Below are 12285 nucleotides of genomic sequence, written 5' to 3'. Positions count from 1 at the left end.
AGTTGTGGATTTTGTGAGATTATTTAGCTCCTCCTTTGAGAAAAGACTGTTTGAAGTTTTAGAGTTACTATTATTTTCACCTGTGTTATTCCAAGCATCCCCCTTCTACCTCTGGATTGTATTTTAAGTTTTCTGTTCCAGCATAGCCTTTTGTGGTTTGTGATTTTGGCTGCTTGTCAACAATGGGATTGAAAAGGACATATCCTTTTGAAGAAGAGGTTTCTCAACCATCATTTAAACAATCTAAATTGGATCATTTTTTTCCTGCAATACCATTGCGAAACAGGTTCGAGTGCTTGGAGGCTGTTGCTGAGGAGGGCGAATTCCTCACCTATCAAATCACCCCAGAGACTGAGCAAGAGATGCCTGGTTTCATGTCTCCTAATGACAGACAAGCCACCAGACCTTGGGAGGGGCTGGAGCTGCTAGCCCAACAAACAGTTCTAGTTGCTAAATCCCTGAATAAAATATTTCAAGCCCAAGAGAAGATGTTGGCTCTGCTTCAAGAACTTAATAACACCATGTCTATCAATAAGGATAGCAGCTCACCAATCACTAAAGGGAGTCCAAGTATGCAATTCCAGTCAAACAGTTCTGATGGTGACCAGAAGGCTAATGTAAAAGCCTCCTTTACACTAGTCCTTAATCCTTATGCTGTGGTTGTTAATGTGTTCCCATGGAGAGGGAGACACATTGATTGGAGCCAGAGGAGCAGAGCAATAGGTCATCTGGCTGATGTTTTTAAGCTTCACCATAAAGGTATTGATCTTATTTGGATTGAGAGACTAAGCAGCCCAATCAGGTTTGAACGTTTCCTCTTGCATTTTCGCTCTAAGACAATACCATCACGACTGTTTGTCCAATCCACCAAATTAACTGCTCTGGGCATTCAGGTACAGAGACATTTCAAAAACACCTTAATTCAGGAGCTAGCCCCCGAATTTGCTACAATAAAATCTGAAAGATCCATTCAAGATTTAAATGCAAGGGCAACAGTGACCCAAAAGGCACCTATCAACCCTCGGGATTGCATTTTGCCCCCCCAGTCGGAAGAACGAGACAACACAGGTATATGAATATAAAACAGGGCAACTTTATTGAACCAACAGCCTGGGTCAACCTAACAACTAACCGGACAGGCTAAGGGAAAACACCCAATTTCTTCCCTGTCCGGATGGGGTGAGCCACCCGGCCCCCAGCAGCAGCCGGTATGAAACAGCTGCTACCGGGCCGGCAGAGGCCGGGTATCCCCTCAACTGGCCATGCCGCCCACCCAGGAATGGCCTGCCAGATGAGGTAACCCTGTAGCAGGAAAGACAGCAGAGAGCTGTACAGCCCCGCTGCCGTCCGCCCCCCCCCCCCGCTACTTCCCTTAAACCGGGAAAACCATGGGTGCCCACCAAATGCAAACCTGACTTCAAGTCCTGCCAAATAAAGTTACCTAAAAATAAATAACCCAACCTAAAAGCAACAGTACAAGGTAGGCGAAAAACATCCCAACCTATGGCCAATTAATCGAGATGAAAAAATTCCTACCTGGCCCCGAAAATACGGCGACCGGAGGAGCCTGTACTATTACAGGGAGGGAGGGTGGGCCAAAACGGCCAGCAGAACTGCGTGGCCTCGGGCGTGGCCGGGCTTATAAAGCCCCTCCAGACCACGCCCGACGCTTCCCCGGATGAAGAGGCCGTTGCCTCGCTCCATCCAGGGAGGCAAACTCGGCCCCTGCCCTAGAGCCGCCTAAAGTCGGCGCGGGCGGGAAGGGGCCGGATTATGGTTCTTACAAACCCTCAGGATTGCATTTTATGGTTCTTACAAGTTAATATCGAGGTAACAGATTGTAATTTTAACCAGTGTATTCTAGTTAATATTTTTTCTGGAGCTGTATAATTTTTAATTTTTTTATTATATGTACTATATTTATTAAGCTAGAAGATGTTTGACCACTACTGTATTATTTGTCATATCTTATTATTCATACTATTGTCCTATATTTTATTTTCACATTTATTTTTTAAATATCTTATATTTTACCTATTTAGATCCATCTTGATTTTTACAATTTGTATGTGGTTGTTGTTGGCCTGCATTGTGCTGTGTATACTTAGTTTAACCCTACTTGCTAGCAATAGGGCAATTAACAGACAGCTTGTATTACCTTTTATTGGTTTCCCACACAAATGCTATCCAGACCAAATGCTCTTTCAATGTGTTAATTTCACTATTCTAACTTTGCACCACTTTGCATTCTTAACCACTGCCCATTAGCTATATGTAGCTTTGCTCACTGTACCTCATTCCTTGTCTGAAGAAGTATGTGTGCATACAATACAAAAGCTTACATTCTGAATAAAATGGACTCCTACTTTGTTCTATTGCTTCAGACCAACACAGCTGCCCACCTGGACCATTCTTGAGTTGTGATCCATCTAGACTCTGATGATGAGGGCACCAGTTCAGCCAGTTACTCTCAAGGGCAAACAGCAGGGCATAGAGGATGAGATTTTCCCTTGATGTTGCCATATAGCACTGATATTCAGAAGTTCATTGCCTATTCTTCATGAAGCTAAATCCATCTTCATGAAGCTAAATCTATTCTTCATGAAGCTAAATCCATCTATCCATCACTATATTCACTGGCAGTGAATTCCACTATTTAGTTCCTCATTGTGTAAAGAAAGACTTCCTTGTGTCCTTCCTATATCTATTGCTTATCAGCTTCATTGGATGCCCCCAAGCTGTAGTATTATGAAAGAGGGAGAAAAAGTTCTCGTATCCTTTGTTTCCACTCCCCATAAAGCCTTTACCAGAATGAGTTTCCTTTCATGTGTATAAGTGCATGCAGCAAAAAGAGCAGAATGGGGAAAGCACACAAAAAAGAGGGTTTTCAGGCAACACTCTTCTCTCCAAAATCTACTTTCCTACTGAAATGTGAAACCAGAGACTGTGTGGCACAGCCCTATTGAATACTTGCATATCCATTTTCTTTAATGTACTCTGATCCCCGTAAAAACAGTCCATTCAAAGTACACTTCTACAGTTTTTCTGAACTGGTTTTTTTTTTAAACCCCTCTCATTTGCTCTCTGCTGCTCGGTCTGTGGGACCCTTACTAAACTGCTATTCAACCATTACAGTAAGTGGACATTGCATAGCAGCGGGCCTGATGGGTTGTGCTGTTAATGTTCATTTGCTATTCTTGGCACAATCATTGCATCTGTTGTTGCTTTTCATGTGATTAGGCATCAAAATTATAAACAGAGGGAGAGAGTATGCAATGCCACCTGAACACCAACACACAATTTATGGCTAAATGTTCTCCTTTGCTTACAAAGATGCTCTGCTCCCATGACTGAACGCACTGCTGGGCTACAAACTACAGCCTCCCAGGTGAGATTTTATGAAGGCCAAATTAGCCAATGTCCCAATCTGGTCATGCTGTGCAATTTGACAATGAGTGAAAACTGCGGGGCTTCCAGTTATAAAAGTTTAGGGATTTATTGCATTTCTCAACCAAGCATGGGGATTAAAAAAAAATCCTTCATCTTAGCTTTGAGACATTCAATGAAAGCAAAACTCACCAATGATATAATCATAGAATCACAGCATTGGAAGGGGCCATACAGGCCATTTAGGCCAATCCCCTGCTCATTGCAGGGTCAGCCTAGCCTAGAGCATCTCTGACAAGTGTTTGTCCAGCCACTGCTTAGACTGCCAGTGAGGAGGAGTTGACCACCTCGCTAAGTAGTTGATTCCACTGTTGAACAACTCTTACTGTAAAAAAAGATCTTCCTAATATTTAGCCAGTACCTTCCTTCCTGCCCATTTAAACCATTATTGTCAGTCCTATCCTCTGCTGCCAACAGCAACAGCTCCCTGACCTCCTGTAGTTTGTAGCCGAGCAGAGGTCATGGGAACAGAGCATCTTTGTAAGCAAAGGAGAACATTTAGCCATAAATTGTGTGTTGGTGTTCAGGCAGAGAGCCAGTTTGGTATAATAGTTAAGTGTGCGGACTCTTATCTGGGAGAACCGGGTTTGATTCCCCACTCCTCCACTTGCACCTGCTGGAATGGCCTTGGGTCGCCCATAGCTTTCACTGGAGTTGTCCTTGAAAGGGCAGCTGCTGTAAAAAGCTCTCTCAGCCCCACCTACCTCACAGGGTGTCTGTTGTCGGGGGCAGAGAAAGGTAAAGGAGATTGTGACCACTCTGAGATTCAGAGTATAGGGTGGAATATAAATCCAATATCATCTTCTTCTTCTTCTACAGCTCTTCAAATACTTAAAGAGAGCAATCATGCCCCCCTCAGCCTCCTCTTCTCAAGAGTGAACATTCTGAAGTCTCTCAGCCTTTCCTCATAGGATTTGGTCTCCTGGCCCCTGGTCATCCTTGTCACTCTCCTCTGTACCTGCTCTGTTCCACATCCTTTTTGAAGCGAGGCCTCCAGAACTTCACACAATACTCCAGATACAACCTGACCAATGCAGTGTATAGTGGGACTATGACATCTTATGGTTTGGATGTTATGCTGTCAAGAAATTAATTTTTAATCTAAGTATTTGCATTATTCATCCAGTTGTTTTAAGTGTGGTAAGGATCCGTACTTGTTAAAGTGTCCTTTGGGCAGAGGCCAATTATTTCATTAAGTATAAACCTTAGTGGTCTCACCTACTTCACTATCTGATAGTAGATCACCAGGATCTAAGTTCGACAGCTAGAAACCTGGAAGAAACTGTTTTGACAGCCTAATTAAATCAGGCACTAGACTGGCTACCTAATTAAGCTAGTCAGTGCTAACATCTAGAATATAGCCAATACAAAGGCTATGCAAAATAAAGAGAGAGAGAGAGAAAGAAGAGAGATCCTTCATCATCCGAAATAGGAGGTGAAGTTACGTCTATTTGAGTGTGTGCCTGGCCAAGAATTATTCCAAGGAACAGAGATGCAGGAAAGCGAGCTGACGTCATCTGCAGTGCAAGTATTTTGCTTTGCTCTTATCAGACTGTGATATTGCACCTGTGAACTTGGAGGATGAGCAAGGGCTCGATGCTCTGCCAATGAATGCCAGAAGGCAACAGGTTGTGCTCCTCTAACAAGAGGGTTTATGCAAAATACTTTTCAGTGTTTCTATATAGTAGTGAACTTGGAACTGTGTGGAGTAAGCAGTCTGGGACAACTAGCTTAGTAACAAAGTGGAGGAGTTAATCTGGCTAGCTGCCAGTAGCTTTTTTGTTTTATATTTGTTCCTCATCTCTAAACACTGTTTTTCTTTGTATTGTTTTAATGTCCTTTTATGTTTTAGCCATCCCTTTGTAAATAAAGTCATTTCTATTTTTGTAAGCTTTGTTTTGGTATTTGTAGACCAGCCACTATTTGATGAGCCAACCAGACCATAAGAACCCAGTCCCTCTTAAAGGTAGAGGTTCAATTTTAAATTAACATCTGTTTTCCCTCACCTCCCCTCCAAGTTCGGAAGGGGCATGGCCCAAACCCCAGAGACCTGTTTGACATATGCCTCTGTTGATACACCCCAAGATTTAGGCTCCTACCTGTGGCAGGCTTCAGTGTGCTGCAGGAGGGGCCATCCTTGCCTCCCCAGAAGGAGGAAGAGCTGAACAGCTGTATTAGCCGCTTTCCTGTAGGAGGTGGAGCCAGAGCTTGGTAGCTGGCTTCACCCCCTCCCTTTCAGCCTTGCCTCATGCTCACCCCACCCTCCTGCCCTGGATATAGTGCAAACTCTGCTGGTCACCCAATCTGAAAGGGGGCTGGATAGAAATTTTTCACCCTTGACTGGTTGGAAGGGGTATTTTTGCTTACCCCGCACTGTGGTTCAGAGGATTGTGAAATTGCCTTGGGTGGTGTCATTGAATAGGTTGGTGGTCACTTGGCAGTATTTTGGTTGTATTGGATTTGGCGGCTCGGTCAGTAGCCCCCATTTGGGACTTGGGAGTCTTGCAGGGTCATCTCCAGGGCTCTGTGGAATAGGGGGAGGGGCATGCAGACTGCCTATGGGAAAGCTGAGATTGATCTCCACTCAAACTGGGTGGTTTGTGGGGAGGATCTCCAGGGTTTATCCCAAGCAAGGTGCCAGCCAGATGGGAGCCAATTAGAGATGGCTTAGTCTGGGGCAAGGTGTCTCACCCACTGTTCAACAAGGGAGGGGTCCAGGAATGACCCCCTGGTCTTGATTGTACTGCCAGTTAAAGTTTGCCCTTTGCTGTGAGAAGTGTAAAATAAAGTGGCCCCTAGTTTACCCAACTCATCAGTGTCTGTATCTTTATTTCGACGGGGGGGGGGGGGGAGGCATTTGTCTTTTTTGTCACTGCACCACACTTGCTGCTTATAATTAACTTATGGTCCTCCCATACCCCAAAATCTTGTTTACACACACTGCTTCCCAGAAGTGAATCCCCATCCAGTATGTGTCTTTCTCATTTTTGTATCATCGCAAGCACCTCCAGATAGAAGAGCTTATAATGAAGTACCATAGTCTATAAGCAGGTGATTTAAATTAAAATAAATAAGCATAAGTGATCAGTGCTCTCCAGTCTGATGTAAACAAAGACAAAAGGCTTGGAAATGTATTTGAAAAACCTTAAACAGCTGCAAGAGTGACCATCTGCAAAAAAAAAAAAGTGCCACTTATTGCAATTACAGGCATGAAATAAATAAAAGCGAAGTTGACATTTTCCAGGAAAAGAGATTCCAGTTAATATCCCAGAAGTCCACAACTTTAGGGGGGAAAACCTTATGATACTTACTGAATTAAAGAACCCCAGCATCTAAGGTTCAACAGAGCAGCCATCTGGACTCTCAGGTTTCACTAGAATATCTTGGAATAAAAAAAAAAATCTGTTGTAATCAGTAGGCCACCCCTGCAGGAGGGAAGAATCACAGACTCTCATCCCTTATTACTCTGGCATTAGCTGAGTATCCCTGTATTATGTTTAAAAGCTTCTACTAGACTTCATGGAAGATGACAGCTGATCTAATGGAGCTATTTAAAGGCAAAGGAAACTTCTAAAATAAAATATACAAAGGCTCTAAAAATCAAAACTAGGTGGAAGGATAAAGAAGTGATAGGTCCCTTTGCTAATTCTGGCTCAGTTTCATTATTTCAGAAATAAAGCTGATTAGTATTAACCAAAATGTTAAATTCAGGTGAATATAGATAATAGTGCTTGATTGCTATTTTTCTTGGCCTGGTGAAACATGTCCACCTTTTCTCTTACATGAATTCAATCCTTCATTTTGAGATTGGGAGGGGAAAAATTAGTTAATGCAATTTCACCTTATCTAGGATTATTCCTCTATGTGGCTCCATTATATTCAGATGTCAAATCCAATAAAAGCATTAATTATATTCGATCTCTTAATGGTCTGATTTTATTATGCCCTTAGCTCTGGTGGTTATAGTACATCTTGCTGCCAAGAATGAGCTCGAAGATTAGAACGGCACAATTTACTGTACGAAGGCATTCTTTTTGCTGCAATTCTTCTATTCTGAAAAACTGAAAGCAAAAGTGCATTCTAAAGCAATATATCTGTGTTCCATGGATTCCAACAGAATTTTGGAACATGTAATATTCTGGATTCTGTGCATCCTAATTTTTGAAAGGAATGGATTTTTTAGGACAAAATATTTTCCACATCCTTGTCTTGTGAAATCCCTGTACCTCAAGGGGTGATAAGTCTGCTGTATCAATAGCATGATTGACACACAAAAGGTCCCAGGTTCCGTCTCCAGCTTTTTTGCTTGTTTGGTCAGAATGTTTCTCTTTGTCATGAATTTTGTGTAGATTGGTCATACAATTTATAATACACTTCTTCATACAATGTGTCATTTGCGTGTGCACAATATGAGTATAATGCTGATTTGAAATATAGCATTGAAAAATACGTCCAATTCATAGGAAGAATTGGAGTGAAGCAGGAGGGAATGACATGAAAATAAGGCATTGTGAGTTCTATTTTTCTCACAAGAGAGAAGTCAAATCAAAATGGGAATTGTCCCATTGCAATAATGATTTGAAATTATCCTTTCAATTTATACACATAGCCTTCTGAGCTTGGTGATATGTGTTATAGAAGATGGAGTTTGTTCTGAAGAAATCGCTGAAATCTTTGAAGCATCACTTGGAGATGTGGTAGACCCCATCTAGCAAGGAGGGCTTGTGACAGTAATTTCCTGCAGACATTACATTCTGTTCTGCTCATGCAAATCAGGAGCCTGCCTGTGGATCGGGAGCACTGTATGCCTGGTTGCTTTCCCATGTGCATTGCCCAATTTGGACTTCAAATGATTTCAGTGATTTCTTCAGCACAAACACCAAGTTCTGTAATATTATCACCTAAGACAAATGTCTGTGTGTATAAACTGGCAGAATAGAATATCTGATGGAGGAATAATGTGCTATTTGTTACGGGAAATGCCATCAAGGCACAGCTGACTTAGAGTGACCCCATAGGGTTTTCAAGGCAAGAGACTCTCAGAGGTGGTATGCAATTACTTGCCTCTCTGACCCTGGTATTCCCTGGAGGTTTCCTCTCCAACCTGACAAGATTGGGCTAGCCTGGGCTATTCAGGTTAGGGCAGTGGGCTATATACATAGGCAATATATGTAAAACCTCTGCATCTCACTAGATTGCAACAAAACAGAAATAGCATGAAGGAAAAAAGATTAAAGAAAAAATGCAGACTTGGGAGAAAAATTAAAATGATACCAAAGATCATCAAGTTGGGCATAATCTGGTATAATGAATAAAATATAGAATACAGATGCCAGCTGTTTATTTCCTGGTGGGACTCTAACAATTCCACAACAATCAAACTCATTTGATGTTTTTCATTTGAAAATTGAGACCCTGCCTTATTGATTTAACTCCTGTTAAAATAATCAACAATATATACAACAATTACAATTTTAAAAAAACAAAACAAAAAACGAGAACATTCGTGCATTACCATAGTACACTCATCATGCAATCGTAAAATGAATCATAGCCTTCGAAGTCTGTTAGATTCAACAGGCTAAGAAGAGCGCAGCTCAGTGTAGGATTACACTGTAAAAAATCTGCTGCCCAGAATTAGAGATGCACAAAAATAGTGGGGTTTTTTCCAGGTTTTCCCTGTAACTCTTTTGCTTCATCCATTTTCAGTGTTCTTGATTTGCTTATTTCTTTCACAGCAATTTAACATTTTTTTGCTCAATTTTTATATCATTTATGTACAATTGGTTTTAAAAATGAGCATCTATTTTAAAGGGGATCATTCTATTGAACATTGTTAATACAGTCATGAAAGTCACTTGCAGTTTTGTTCCTAGAGGGGAGAATTCATGCCAGAAACATGGATTTTTTAAAAATCATCCTTTATTATAATAAATAAAACCATAGTGGTATTGGCCAAATGGGGTTCTCCCAGTGGTGGCAACCAGCAGAAGGGCTGGGGGTGGGGACAAGGGAGCATCCCTGTGATTTTGGTGATGTCACTGCCATAACTAAGTCACTTCCAGGTAAAACCCAGAACAAGCAAAGGGTACCTCTAGGAATTGCCTGAAAGTCTATGGTAAAACCATAGAGTTTCCTGTGATTATTGAAGCTGCCCAATGTCATTTCCAGATCTCTCTGTTCTTTATTTTATTTTTCTTCCGTCACCACTCAGAGCAAGTCTAATATTCATTTTACTAGGGAAAGCCTCAAACAGTGAATCTTGCTTTCTATTCAGCTTTTATAGGCATGGTGGGAGGGAGAGGTCTGGGATCCAAACAATTTTGGTGAAAAGGAAGGAGGAGTCCTGTTAGACTGAGCACCCCCAAAAAAGCTATGCTGGGGACAATTGCAGTAATGTTATTATGGGGAAGGGGAATTTCGTTTACCTTTTTTAAAAATATAGCAGTTGATTCCTCATATTCTTTTTCTTCTCTTTTAGAAGAGGAATTGTTGTTTCATTTATCTTTGTTTTCTCTTTGTAGAGAAAACAGAGAGCCAGTTTGGTGTAGTGGTTAATGTGCAGAGTCTTATCTGGGAGAACCAGGTTTGATTCCCCACTCCTCCACTTGCACCTGCTGGAATGGCCTTGGGTCAGCCATAGCTCTAATAGGAGTTGTCCTTGAAAGGGCAAGAGCTCTCTTAGCCCCACCCACCTCACAGGATGTCTGTTGTGGGGGGGGGAGGTAAAGGAGATTGTGACCGCTCTGAGACTCTGAGATTCAGAGTATAGGGTGGGATATAAATCCAATATCATCTTCTATCTTCTTCTGTAACTTCAGCCTTTGCAGTTGTTTTATGTTACACACCACAGGGTAGTGGTGTAGCAAGAGGGTAAGATGGTTTGGGAAGACATGTCTTCTTCTGAGCAAATAAAGATTCTGAAATTATGCAGAACTTCCTGTCCTGCCCCTTTTCTCTTTGAATTGATTAGAAACACAGTGCAAATTCCTTTAAAAATAGGGAAATAAATAGACTGTTGGATTTCAGGGAGAAATAGGGTAAGGAGGAATTAAGAGAATTTCTCTTTAGAACACTAGATGAGAGTTGCATGTCAAAAAGTCATATGATACAAAGAGATATAGTAATGAGGGTGAATGTGGGGAAAAAACAGGCTGTATCCAACCCAAAAATCTTAAACTAGTTTTCTACAAAGATATGCTCTATATGATTAGATGCATTCTCTAGGGGGTTGGAGGTGGAATAGGAGGTTTATATCCTTGGGATATTCAACTGTGATTCTGAGGCTGCTTTGCTGATGTAGCAACTGCAATAATGGGTACAGAAGCAGTCCTAATTTAATGATCTTCCAGGAAAATGTATTATTTGGAAACAAAATAGTGAAATGCTAACTACATCTGTATATCTGCAATTTTGGCTCTCTTTTTACATAGAAGGCACATCGTTACCAAGAAAAGTGTTGGAGTTTTAATTGGAGTGTGAAGAATTCTAAGAAGCTGAGTGAAATGTTCTTTCAGGAAGTCACAGTTTGATTTTTTCTGTTATTTTTGTCTAGTAAACCACTCTCAAACTAATTTGAGACTAAGCAGTCTTGGTATGATTAGAAAGGCTCTCGCTGGTAGGCATTGGAGGGACTGGATCAACATGACATCAAGTTGCCAGGCTAAAGTTATCAGAATTCTGTACCTGTGGAGAGACTGGGAAACATTGCATATCTAGTGGGTGGCAGGTTGGAGCCTGCAAGTTTGCAAGTGGCTAGAACAAAAGCTGTGGAACACCAATTCTTAATGGCAGACCTTGTAAGGAAGCTCAAGAACAGCAGGAATTCGTAGGTGGGTCTGTGGTAGTGCTTTGGATCCAGACCAGTGCTTCTTGGGGTGCAAGGAAGAATGAGGGAGGAAAAGTGGCATAGTATAGTCCAATCTATAGATTGTTTGATATCCAGAGAAACTGGTTGGCCACAGTATGAGACAGGATGTTGGACTATATGAACCACTGGTTTGATCCAGCAGGGCTCTTTTTTATGTTCTTATGTTCTCAGAAGGCAAGCATTCCTTATCACTTAGGGCTGTCAAGTCAAGCTTGGCAACCTGCAAAAGGGCTGAAGGTGGGGACAAGGGAGCATGCATGTTTTTGATTGTATTTGATTGTATTTCTTGTGCCAGATTATAGGGGAAACTAGTGGTGACCTCCATGGATTGCCTGCTTTTTTGTTTATGCATAAACTATACCAAAATAATACTGCACAACTGAGACGTGAAATAATGGCCTATGACTAAGGAGATTAGAATAAATAGAGATGTCTGACAGGGCTGCCTCTTGGCTCCCTACTCTTTTAACTTTTTATTTTATTTTTTATTTTATTTATTCGATTTATATCCCGCCCTACCCCACCAAGGCGGGCTCAGGGCGGCCTGATATCAATAGTCATTTTTCTGGTGAACATTTTCATTCACCTCACCTGGCTCGAAGACTTATTTCAAACCTGTTTTATGCTGTGTTGTTATCTCAATTTCATATTGGGCTAAGATGTCTATTGAATGCTTTTGCTTCTTATTGTTTCCAGGGGTCTTTGGGTATAAACTGTTAAAAGACAAAAGTGTTGTGGTTTTTTGTGAAGGTGCACCTTCATGACATCCATTTTGATCTATGAATGGCCATTTGATTGTTCAGGTGAACACCTTCTGCTATTTAGGCAAGGCTGATACTTGAATGGGAGACCACCAAGGAAGGCTCTGTACAGAAAGTGAAAGGCATACCACCTCTGCTTCTTACTTACATTGAAAATCCCTTGCTGAGGCCACCATAAGTCAGTTGTGACATGACAGCACTTACTGA

This window comes from Heteronotia binoei, chromosome 12, assembly GCF_032191835.1.
Source record: "Heteronotia binoei isolate CCM8104 ecotype False Entrance Well chromosome 12, APGP_CSIRO_Hbin_v1, whole genome shotgun sequence".
NCBI lineage: Eukaryota > Metazoa > Chordata > Lepidosauria > Squamata > Gekkonidae > Heteronotia > Heteronotia binoei.
Note: the sequence above shows the minus strand (reverse complement) of the source record.